Source organism: Triticum aestivum, chromosome 4A, assembly GCF_018294505.1.
Source record: "Triticum aestivum cultivar Chinese Spring chromosome 4A, IWGSC CS RefSeq v2.1, whole genome shotgun sequence".
In the NCBI taxonomy this organism is placed as follows: domain Eukaryota; kingdom Viridiplantae; phylum Streptophyta; class Magnoliopsida; order Poales; family Poaceae; genus Triticum; species Triticum aestivum.
In genome coordinates, this window is record NC_057803.1 from 419,111,184 (window position 1) to 419,124,537 (window position 13,354).

Sequence of the window (13,354 nt, forward strand, 5' to 3'; positions counted from 1 at the left end):
CGCTGGTGATGCCAATCGGGGTTCTGTTACCTTCGTCGTACCATTGTCGAGTGCCCTGCCTTCTTCGTCGATTGCTCAAGCTCCTGCCGACCCACCTTCAATTTTTGCGATCCATCATGTCCCAGAGGACGAAGTGAATGCTGCCAAGGAAGCCATACGCCAGGCGGGCATTATGATGGAGAAGGTGAAGATGGTGCAGGACGCGAGTCAGGCCGCCTATGACACCAGCTTGGCTCTCCAAAGCAATGTTCAGGTTAGCTGGTCACCGCTTGTTCTGTTAGGATATGCTATCTGGAGACTCTCTTTCCGAAAATCTTTGCATCTGTACACCCACTGGGTGCGTCGATTGAATTTTTGGACTAGTGGGGGCACGCTGAGTGCACCAACTGGGTGTAGTCCCCGAGACTATGGTGGACTGCTGGCAGTCGACTGTAGTCTTTTATTTTGATTCTTTCGCTCGATCTGGTCTGGCCGTGTCGAGTGTAAACCGAACCGGTGGGGGCACGCAAAGTGCACCCACTGGGTGTAGTCCCCGAGACTATGGTGGACTACAGGCAGCCGACCATAGTCTTAGTATTGATTGTCTTTGTCATTTTTCGCTGTAAAATAACTTCCCCTCCCTGTTTGCAGAAATCTTGTGATCTTGGAGCTCGCTTTGCTGACTTGGAGAAACAACAAATCCAGCTAAACCTTGACTTGGAATTGGCCAAGACAGAGCTGCAAAAGGCCAAGGACGACGCCAATGGTAAGACGAGCTTGTCGACTGGTTTGTCTTAGGCTTGAGTACCCTTCTGCTCTTTCTGAATCAAGCACCATTTCTTTGCAGAAAAACTAAACGAAGCTCTGGCGAAGAAGGATCAGGATTTGGCTGCTGCTCAAAAGAAAGCTGACGGCAGAACCGCTCTGGCTGAACAGAAACTGGCTTCAGTCGGCCAATTGGAAGAAGAGAACGCCAAGATGAAATCTGCCTTGAACGAAGCCAACAAGGAGTGCATGCGCTTGAAGAAAAACAATGTCAACCTGTACGAGAAGATGGAAAGCATCGCTCGCAGGAGGGACGATCTGGAGAGTTATCTGAGGAGCCTTGCCAAGAAGTTGTTCATCAAGCTTGAAGGTATACATTTTGTTCCGACTGATGTTTTTTTTGTCGACTCAGCATACGAAAATTGACTTATCCTTGGATCGTGAATGCAGAGTTTTGCCAGAACTTCGAGGAGGAGACTGGGCGGATTGAGGCAGGTTTGGACCCCATCAACTCTCCCGTGAAAGATGAAACTGCCATGAATCTGCTCCGCCTGGAATCCCGCATCGACGGTGTTGTGGACTACTTGGCTCGACTGAAGGTCGCCACGTCACGGATCGACACAGCACTTTGGCCAGGGGCCACACTCCAGAATGATCTCGAGTCTCTGATGACTCGACTTAACGAGATCCCTGGTCGAGTGCAGGAGTGGAAGAAATCTTCTGCCCGGTGTGGTGCTGATGTGCCTCTGTCTTTGGTTCGTGTCCATTGCAAGGAGGTGCGACAAGATAAGCTGGCAGCAATCAAGGTCGCCAACACCCAGAGGCATGAGTTCCGATCTTTTATGGAGACTTTTATTGCTGCAGCCACTCGGATTGCCGACGGCATCGACCTGGACGAGTTCGTCGAGCCTGCCAGTCCTCCTCCTGTGGAGTGAGCAAAATTTTATGCCCCACCTTAAATTTGCCTCGGAATGCCGAGTGGTTTTTGTAACCGTTAAACTCTTTAGGGCTGAATGCCCGAGAACTTCGATCTGTGGTCTGGAACCTTTAGGATTTATCTGAACTTGGTTTATCATTGAATATCTTCACGAATTCTCCGTCGAGTGGAACTCGTTCTTCACTCGAGACAACTTTTGTATTTGTGGCGCAACTCCAAAGGAGAAGGTAGCAGTCGACCTGCACCTCGTCGTCCTTGCGGGTCGGGATGGAGCGCATGTTGTGTTTGTGGAGAAGCTCCCAAGGAGAAGGTGGTAGTCGACCTGCACCTCGTCGTCCTTGCGGATTGGGATGGAGCGCACGTTGTATTTGTGGCGAAGCTCCGAAGGAGAAGGTGGCAGTCGACCTGCACCTCGTCGTCCTTGCGGATTAGGATGGAGCGCATGTTGTATTTGTGGCGAAGCTCCGAAGGAGAAGGTGGCAGTCGACCTGCACCTCGTCGTCCTTGCGGATTGGGATGGAGCGCATGTTGTATTTGTGGAGAAGCTCCCAAGGAGAAGGTGGCAGTCGACCTGCACCTCGTCGTCCTTGCGGATTGGGATGGAGCGCACGTTGTATTTGTGGCGAAGCTCCGAAGGAGAAGGTGGCAGTCGAACTGCACCTCGTCGTCCTTGCGGATCGGGATGTGTTTCGTACTTAGGCGAGTACTAGACTGCAGCTAAGCCTCCGAGTGGGAGGGTCGCTCTCCACTCGGTAGGATTTTTCAAACTTAGGCGAGTACTGGACTGCAGCTAAGCCCCCGAGTGGGAGGGTCGCTCTCCACTCGGTAGGATTTTTCAAACTTAGGCGAGTACTGGACTGCAGCTAAGCCTCCGAGTGGGAGGGTCGCTCTCCACTCGGTAGGATTTTTCAAACTTAGGCGAGTACTGGACTACAGCTAAGCCCCCGAGTGGGAGGGTCGCTCTCCACTCGGTAGGATTTTTCAAACTTAGGCGAGTACTGGACTGCAGCTAAGCCTCCGAGTGGGAGGGTCGCTCTCCACTCGGTAGGATTTTTCAAACTTAGGCGAGTACTGGACTGCAGCTAAGCCCCCGAGTGGGAGGGTCGCTCTCCACTCGGTAGGATTTTTCAAACTTAGGCGAGTACTGAACTGCAGCTAAGCCCCTGAGTGGGAGGGTCGCTCTCCACTCGGTAGGATTTTTCAAACTTAGGCGAGTACTGGACTGCAGCTAAGCCCGTGGAGGCCCTGGGATTGCAACTGGCGGTCTCCGGGGGCACTCGGTAGGATTTTCAAATACTTAGGCGAGTACTGTACTGTAGCTAAGCCCCCGAGTGGGAGGCTGGCTCACCACTCGGTAGGATTTTCAAATACTTAGGCGAGTACTGGACTGCAGCTAAGCCCCTGAGTGGGAGGCTGGCTCACCACTCGGTAGGATTTTCAAATACTTAGGCGAGTACTAGACTGCAGCTAAGCCCCCGAGTGGGAGGGCTGGCTCACCACTCGGTAGGATTTTCAAATACTTAGGCGAGTACTGGACTGCAGCTAAGCCCCCGAGTGGGAGGCTGGCTCACCACTCGGTAGGATTTTCAAATACTTAGGCGAGTACTGGACTGCAGCTAAGCCCCTGAGTAGGAGGATGGCTCACCACTCGGTAGGATTTTCAAATACTTTGGCGAGTACTGGACTGCAGCTAAGCCCCCGAGTGGGAGGCTGGCTCCCCACTCGGTAGGATTTTCAAATACTTAGGCAAGTGCTGGACTGCAGCTAAGCCCCCGAGTGGGAGGCTGGCTCTCCACTCGGTAGGATTTTCAAATACTTAGGCGAGTACTGGACTGCAGCTAAGCCCCCGAGTGGGAGGCTGGCTCTCCACTCGGTAGGATTTTCAAACACTTAGGCGAGTACTGGACTGCAGCTAAGCCCCCGAGTGGGAGGCTGGCTCTCCACTCGGTAGGATTTTCAAACACTTAGGCGAGTACTGGACTGCAGCTAAGCCCCCGAGTGGGAGGCTGGCTCTCCACTCGGTAGGATTTTCAAACACTTAGGCGAAATGGGTTCGCAGCTAAGCCCCCGAGTGGAAGGCTGGCTCACCACTCGGTAGGAAATTATTTTTACAAACTTAGACGAAACGGATTCGCAGCTAAGCCACCCACTGGGGGATTTCTCACGCAAACAAAAACAATAACAATCACTGGGAAAATTATAACGCTCTTGTCTTTGATAAATAAACTACAGAAGTTTTTCTTATTACATCTCATCCGAGTGAGAATTCAAGTATTAAAGGGGCGGAGCAGCTCCGCATTCCAGGCTCGTGGCTCATCAATCTGGCGGTCGACATTATAAAGGTGGTACGCTCCATTGTGGAGGACTCTGGTGACTATGAAGGGACCTTCCCAAGTAGGAGCGAGTTTGTGTGGTTTCTGTTGATCCACTCGGAGGACCAAGTCTCCTTCTTGGAAGGCTCGACTCTTCACATTTCTGGCGTGGAATCGACACAAGTCTTGCTGATAGATGGTCGATCGGATCATGGCCATTTCTCTTTCTTCTTCCAGGAGGTCGACTGCGTCCTGTCGGGCTTGTTCTGCTTCATCTTCAGAGTAGAGCTCGACTCAGGGTGCGTTGTGAAGCAGGTCACTCGGCAAAACTGCTTCGGCTCCGTAGACCAGAAAGAATGGGGTTCTTCCAGTCGATCGGTTCGGGGTTGTCCTCAATCCCCAAAGAACTGATGGAAGCTCGTCGACCCATGCACCTGCTGCGTGCTTGAGATCGCGCATCAGTCGGGGTTTCAGTCCTTTGAGAATTAAGCCGTTTGCTCTTTCCGCTTGTCCATTCGACTGGGGGTGAGCGATTGAAGCATAGTCGACTCGTGTGCCTTGAGAGGCGCAAAAGGCTCTGAATTTGTCAGAATCAAAGTTTGACCCATTGTCAGTGATGATGTTGTGCGGAACTCCATATCTGAATATCAACTCTCTGATGAAACTGATAGCAGTGCAAGCATCAAGATTCTTGATAGGCTTAGCTTCAATCCATTTGGTGAACTTGTCGACTGCTACTAACACATGAGTGAAGCCGCTCCTTCCCGTTCTCAGTGGTCCAACCATGTCCAGTCCCCAAACAGCGAAGGGCCAGACGAGTGGAATGGTTTTCAGGGCTGACGCGGGTTTGTGCGACATATTGGAGTAAAACTGATATCCTTCACATTTGTCGACTATCTCTTTCACCATTTCATTCGCTCTTGGCCAGTAGAATCTCGCTCGGTATGCTTTAGCCACAATGGTCCGAGAGGACGCATGATGACCACAGGTCCCCGAGTGGATATCATCAAGGATTATCTGCCCTTCTTCTGGTGTTATACACTTCTGACTGACTCCAGTCGCGCTTTCTCTATACAACTGTCCCTTTATGACTGTAAAGGCCTTGGATCGACGGACGATCTGTCGAGCCTCTTCTTCGTCCTCTGGGAGTTCTTTCCTTAGGATGTACGCGATGTACGGTACCGTCCAGTCAGGAGTGATGACCAAAACTTCCATGATCAGGTCGACCACATCTGGAACTTCAACTTCAATCGGATCCGTGGCACTTTTTGGCTGCGGGGCTTCTTCAGTGAAGGGATCCTCCTGAATTGATGGTGTGTGGATGTGTTCCAAAAACACATTGCTGGGAATGGCTTCTCTTTTGGAACCTATTTTTGCCAAATCATCAGCTGCTTGATTTTTTAGTCGGGGTATGTGATGAAGTTCTAATCCCTCGAATTTCTTCTCTAGCTTTCTCACTGCATTGCAATAACCAGTTATGGCCGGACTTCTGACGTCCCACTCTTTCATCACTTGATTAACCACCAAATCTGAGTTGCCATAGACCATGAGGCGATGGACGCCAAGTGAAATGGCCATGCGCAACCCATATAAAAGTGCTTCGTATTCTGCTTCGTTATTGGAGGAATCAAAGTGGATTTGAAGAACATATCTGAGCTTATCTCCTCGGGAGGAGACCAATACTACTCCAGCACCGGAACCATTCAGCATTTTGGAACCGTCGAAGAACATGGCCCAATGCTCCGAGTGAACCTGAGTTGGCAGTTGTTGTTCAATCCACTCGGCGACGAAATCTGCTATTGCTTGGGACTTGATAGCTTTCTTTGCCTCAAACTTGATATCTAGAGGAAGGAGTTCAATCGCTCATTTTGCCACTCGACCAGCTGCATCTCTGTTGTGCAGGATCTCTGACAATGGAGCGTCGCTGACGACCGTAATGGAATGATCAGAGAAGTAGTGAGCAACCTTCTTTGTGGTCATATAAATACCATATACAAGCTTCTGATAATGAGGATATCTTTGCTTCGACGGGGTCAAAACTTCAGAAACATAATATACTGGGCGCTGAACTTTGAAGGCTTTTCCTTCTTCTTCCCGCTCGACCGTAAGTACCGTACTGACGACTTGTCCCGTGGCTGCGATGTAAAGCAGCAAAGGCTCTTTGTTGATTGGAGCAGCAAGCACCGGCTGGGTGGAGAGCAGAGCTTTGAGCTCTGCAAACGCTGCATCAGCTTCAGGAGTCCACTCAAACTTGTCTGACTTCTTCATCAATCGGTAAAGAGGCAATGCATTTTCACCGAGACGAGAGATGAATCGACTTAAAGCGGCCAAGCAACCAGTAAGCTTCTGGACGTCGTGCACTCGCACGTGACGTTTCATCCGGAGTATAGTACCGACTTTTTCTGGATTGGCGTCGATTCCCCATTCAGAAACGAGAAAACCGAGTAACTTTCCGCCAGAAACTCTGAATGTGCACTTTGATGGATTAAGCTTGATATCATACCTCCTGAGGTTGGCAAAGGTTTCAGCAGGGTCAGTCAGCAGGTCGGAACCCTTCCGTGACTTGACCACAATATCATCCATGTATGCTTCCACATTCCGACTGATTTGAGTGAGCAAACACTTCTGAATCATCCTCATGAATGTGGCTCCGGCATTCTTGAGGCTGAATGGCATGGTAACGTAACAAAAGCACCCGAATGGAGTGATGAAAGCTGTTTTGATCTCGTCAGGTCCATACAGACGGATCTGATGGTACCCGGAATAGGCGTCTAAAAAAGACAGTCGCTCACATCCCGCAGTCGAGTCGACTATCTGGTCGATGCGGGGGAGAGGAAAATGATCTTCCGGGCATGCCCGATTGATATGTTTAAAGTCAATGCACATGCGAAGTGACTTGTCCTTGGGGACCATGACAACGTTGGCGAGCCACTCGGAGTGGTAAATCTCTCGGATGAACTCCGCTGCTAAGAGCCGAGGCACCTCCTCACCAATAGTCTTTCTCTTCTGGACGGCGGACCGTCGGGGATGTTCTTTGACGGGTTTCACTTTCGAGTCGACTCATAGGCAGTGCTCAGCCAGCCCCCTGGGAACACCCGGCATGTCAGAAGGCTTCCATGCGAAGATGTCCCAGTTCTCATGGAGGCACTGGATGAGCGCTTCTTCCTATTTGGAGTCGAGTGTTGTTGAGATATGAGTCGGAGCAGCACTGGGATCGGTCGGGTGAATGTGAACCTGCTTCATTTCACCAGATGACTGAAAAGCTGATTCTGTAGCGGGCTTCTTGGCTCACAACAAATCACTCGAGTCTGCAGTCTTCTGGTACTCCTGCAGCTCCACCACTGCCATCTGAGCATCAGCGATCTTTGAGCCTTTCTAAAAACACTCTTCTGCTTTCTTCCGATTGCCCGTAACAATGATCACACCTTTGGGACCAGGCATCTTCAATTTGAGATACACATAACATGGTCGAGCCATGAAGCGTGCGTAAGCTGGCCTGCCCAAAATAGCGTGATAAGCACTCTGGAAATCCACAACTTCGAACGTCAACTTTTCTTTGCGGTGATTCTTGGAATCACCGAAAACCACATCAAGAGCAATTTGGCCTTGTGACTCAGCCTTCTTCCCAGGAATGACTCCATGGAAACTCATCTTGCTGGTACTGAGTTTGGACATTGGAATGCCCATCCCTTTCAACGTCTCAGCATACAGTATGTTCAAACCACTGCCACCATCCATCAAGACTTTGGTCAGTTGAGTGCCTTCAACAACTGGGTCGACCACCAAAGCTTGCCTCCCAGGGGTGGCAATGTGCGTTGGGTGATCGGACTGGTCGAATGTGATGGCAGTCTGAGACCACTTCAGATAACTGGGTGTCGCTGGAGCAACCATATTCACCTCACGGTTGATAACTTTCAGTCGACTTTTGCTTTCAACATCAGCAAAAATCATCAAGGTGGAATTGACCTGGGGGTATCCATCATCACTGTCTTCCTTGTCCTCAACTTTGTCCGACTCCTTTTCCTCATCTTTGGGTTGTTTGCCCTGGAACTGCTGGACCAAGAGCCGACACTGTCGAGTGGTATGTTTCGGGTAAATGAGCTTACCCTCTTCATCTTTCTTGGTGTGGATGTGACATGGCAAATCCAACACATCATTTCCGTCTTGATCTTTAACTTTCTTGGGGTTCCAGGGCCCTTTGGGTTTCCCCTTAAACTTTCCTTGAGTTACAGCCAAGGCTTCCCCAGGAGCAGCTGGCTCGGCTTTCCGCTTCTGTTTCCGATTGGAATTTCCTCCTCCGGTTTCTTGGGCGACTGACTTGTGCTTGCCACTCCGGAGTCAATCCTCATCTTCACCATTAGTGTACTTGGTGGAAATCTCCATCATCCCATTCAGGTCTCCGGTTCGACCGAATTTCAGATTCAGCTCTCTGTACTTGACGCCTTCTTTGAAGGCACAGACTGCTTGGTGATCAGGCACATTCTCTACCGTGTGATGTAACGTGATCCATCTCTGGATGTAATCCCTTAAGGTTTCATTCGGCTTCTGCACGCAAGACCGCAGTTTCGTCAGTCCTGCCGGTCGCTTGCATGTTCCTTCAAATGTAGTGACAAACACTCGGGCGAGATCTTCCCAAGTGTAAATGTTGCTGGGTGCTAACTGATTCAGCCACGCTCTGGCCGAGCCCTCCAACATGAGAGGCAGGTGCTTCATGGCCACTTCATCATTGCCACCACCAATCTGGACAGCCACTCGGTAGTCTTCAAGCCAAGTATCGGGCTTGGACTCACCAGTGAACTTACTGACTCCAGTCGCCAACCTGAAGTTGGGAGGAATCGCAGCGGCCCTGATGGCTCTACTAAAGCACTCTGGCCCTGAAACATGTACTTTGCTGCTGGTAGGTGCATCTCTGTCGTGACCTTCTCGGTGAGCTCTGTTCCTGTCGACCAAACCTTGAACGAGAATGGATCTCGCATCAAAGCCTGGTTCCCTGGGGTCGACTGGAATCCTTCGCCCAACACTATGAGGGCGCCTGTCATCCTGCTGTCGAGGCACATACGATCGACTCCTCGGGGGACGGGTGGGCACTCGACGTCCATCGTCACGATCGAATCGGTGATCATACTGCTCACGGCTTCCGTACTGATCACGCCGGTCCCCACGTCCCTCACGCCTCAGGGGCAATCTTGGACTATGAGCCGACTGGACTGTGTCTGCAGCAATGGATCTGCTATGAATCCTATTCCGCGACTGAGAAATAGCGGAATTCTGGTCTCTTGCTGCCCGGAGTAACGCTCTGATCTGCAGCAAGCCTCTGCCAGCCTCTGATTGGGAAGGCTGGATCGACTCTGCTATACGGGCTGCACTGCTAAATTCTGAATCGGAGTTCGATATACCTGCGGGGGCGGAAAGAGCTGACGTTGACTGGATTCTGGAACCCGTTGCCGTGCACGCTCGTCGAGTGCTCGCTGGAGGTTCTCCAGTTGAGTGTGCTCAGCCAAGTTTGCCAGGCGCGCGTCCTCCAAGGCACGAGCCTCGGGGGTTTCTCCAACGATAGGAGTGTGCAGTGCATCCATGTTCCAGCGACGAAGTTCTTCTCTCTGCAGCGACGTGAGAGGCTCGGGGAGATATTCCTCATGGGGATGCGACGGGTCGCCTCCACCTGTGCCTCCGTCGGTGCGGGGAAAACCGGGAGGACTGCGCGGTCCATCGACCATCAGAACCTCCACCGCCGGATCACTGTTGTCGCACTCGGATGCGGTCTCTGCGGAGCCAGTCGACAGGTCGAATAGGCCGTAGAGGGATTCGTCGGGCTCGATCACCGCGGCTTGAGGGGTGGCTGACTGGCATGCCACCGCGTGTCTCACCCACCGCTGAAGTCTCGACCGACCGGAGAGCTTGCGTCGGCGGGAAACAGGGAGGGAGGACAACACAGGAGCCGACTGATAATGGGTCGACGGTTGCCGCAAGAGGACGCCGTGAACGCACGCGCGAAAGTGTGTTGCCCCGCGGACAGGGAGTGCGTCGACGTCGAGCAGAGCCTCCTGAAGCCAAGCGGAGTCGTCGGCGATGAACGTGAGCGCGCCGAGACGGATCTCGCGGCCCTCCACCAAAACTCCGCCAGAAACCATGATGATTTGGATGGGAAAAGATCGCAACTCCTCCAACAGATCGCTAAGAGACCGACCCCATGGTGGGCGCCAACTGTCGTGGTTCTAAGTCTGATAGTAATGTAGGGGGGGTAGGTATGGAGAGGCAAGATCTTAGCTATGGAGTAGTTGTAAGCACACGAGGTTTACGAGTTTAGGCCCTTCTCGGAGGAAGTAACAGCCCTACGTCTCGGAGCCCGGAGGCGGTCGACTGGATTATGTGTGTATGAATTACAGGGGTGCGAACCCTTTACACTAAGGAGGGGGGTGGCTTATATAGAGTTCGCCAGACCCCTCCGGCCCTCAGTTATGCAGGGTTTCAAATACATTAAGGTCGGGCATTACTGGTAACGCCCCTAATAAAGTGCTATGATGACCATAAAAGCTACTTAATGACCGACCGTTAGCGTGCGGAGTGACTTTAGGCCTCCTGGCTGTCGAGTGGTTGGATCTTGGTTGAGTGATTGCTTCTTGGTCAAGTGTCTTCGAGTCTGTCGAGTGGAACACCTCCAAGTCGATTGAAAGGTGATTTCTTCTAGAGATGTCCTTGGGTAGGGCAGTTAGGACAGGTCCATGACCCTACCCTAGGTACATAGCTTCATCAGACGTATCAACTCCCCCAAGCTTAGAACTCGCTTGTCCTCAAGCGAAAAGCCGAAATCGAAAAATATGTCCACATGTTTAGAGATAGAGGTGTCGATAAAAATAACATACGGAGATGAGGGCATCATGATCATTCTTAGAACAACAACTCATATAATTCTTTGTCATATAATATCTAATGCTAGAGTAATAATTCAATCACAATATCAAGTATGAGTCGTAAACTTCATTGAAAACTAACAAACTACAATCTCAGTCATTGAAGCAATTGCAATTTATCATAACATAGGAAAGAGTCAATGTATGAGAGCTTTTCAGCAAGTCCACATACTCAACTATCATATAATTTTTCACAATTGCTGACACTCACGCAATACTTATGGGTATGGAGTTTTAATCGGACACAGAGAAAGATAGGGGCTTATAGTTTTGCCTCCCAATGTTTTACCTCAAGGGTAATGTCAATAGTAATAGTTCATGAAAACTCACATCCAATTAGCCATATATACCAGGATCTTTCCAACATATTGTGCTTGCCAAAGGATAAAATGTAAAAAGGAAGGGTGAAGATCACCATGACTCTTATGCAATGTAGGAGATAAAAGTAAAAGATAGGCCCTTCGCAGAGGGAAGTAGAGGTTGTCATGCGCTTTTATGGTTGGATGCAAAAAATCTTAATGCGAAAGAACGTCACTTTATATTGCCACTTGTGATATGGACCTTTATTATGCAGTCTGTCACTTTTATTACTTCCATATCACACGATCATATAAAGCTTATTTCCTCCACACCAATCAATCATACATATTTAGAGAGCAATTTTCATTGCTTGCACCAATGACAACTTACTTGATGGATCTTACTCAATCCATAGGTAGATATGGTGGACTCTTATGGCAAGACTGGTTTAAGGGTATTTGGAAGCACAAGTAGTATCTCTACTTGGTGCAATGAATTTGGCTAGCATGAGTGGGAAAGGCAAGCTCATCATGTTGGAAGATCCAAGACAATATAATTTATCTCAGATGTAAGAAAACATAACCTATTAAGTTGTCTTCCTTGTCCAATGTCAACTCTTTAGCATGTCATATTTTAATGAGTGCTCACAATCATAAAAGATGTCCAACATAGTATATTTATATGTGAAGACCTCTCTTTCTTTGTTACTTCCTATTAATTGCAACGATGACCAAAACTGTGTTTGTCAACCCTCAACAACTTTTATTCATCATACTCTTTCTATGTGAGCTCATTACTCTCCATAAGATTCACATGATCTCTTTGTTTCTTTTTATTTCTTTCTCTTTTCTTTTATTTCTTTATGATCATGGAAAAATAATCAAGCCCTTGACTGAACACTAATCTTTATTATATAGCTCACAGACTCGATTACATAGAAGGATAATAAAGCAAAACTCACGACTAGATCATACTAAGAACTTTTATTCTACTAGATCAAGATATTACCAAAAGGATCGAACTAAGAAAAGCGGTAAAGATAAAAGTGATGGTGATACGATACTGAGGCACTCCCCCAAGCTTGGCAGTTGCCAAGTGGAGTGCCCATACCAGATACTCAATTCTTCTTTGTTGGTGGAGACGGTGGTGATTTTGTTGATAACGTAGGCTTCTTCCTTAATTTGCGCTTGAGGACAAAATTTTGGTCCCTTAGGTCTTCGATCTCCTGCTCCAAGCTCAGTATCTTTTTGCATAGTTCCTGCTTGTTCTCCTGCAAGAGGTGAAAATGGATAAACTCGATCTTAGGTTTCTTTACCCTATCTGGGAGGCTTGACTTTTTAACTCCACATGCATGTCCCCAGGTTGAGGTAGTGGGACTTCATCTTCATCTGAGCTAGTATCCTCCTTTCCCTTGGGTTCATAGTCCTCTTCTTCTTACGTAATCCAACCGCAATGCTCCACATCCCCATAGACCTTAGGACTTGCAAGGTAATCAGCCACGTAGCTTTCTCCTTCCGAATCCTGGGATGACATGTTGCTCTATCTGCAGCAGGATAGCTCAAAACAAAGACAAGAGATTTTTGCGTGATACGGGAGTCAAAACCCCCGGGAAATTATATAATGAATTTTTACCGACCAAAATACGTGTCGTGTACGAAAACGGAGTCCGGAGAGCACATGAGGTGCCCACGAGGTAGGGAGCGCGCCCTCCACCCTCGTGGAGCCCTCGTGTCCTTCCCGGACTGCTGCTTATTTTTCTATTTTTCTAAATATTCCAAAATGGAGAAATATTGCCTTAAAAACTGTTTTGGAGTCGGTTGACTTACCGCACCACATACCTATTCCTTTTCGGAGTCTGAAACGTTTCAGAAAGTGTCCCTTATGTATTCCTCCGGGGTTACGGTTTCAATAACATTGGTTTCAACATTTATGGGATTACCTGAGATATAATGTTTGATTCTTTGACCGTTCACCACCTTGTGTCTTTGAAGTTGTTGATTTTTATGGCACCGGAATGGTAGACCTCCTCGATAACGTAAGGACCTTCCCATTTAGAGAGAAGTTTTCCTACAAAAAATCTTAAACGAGAGTTGTATAGCAATACATGGTCACCTACATTAAACTCACGCTTTTGTATCCTTTTGTCATGC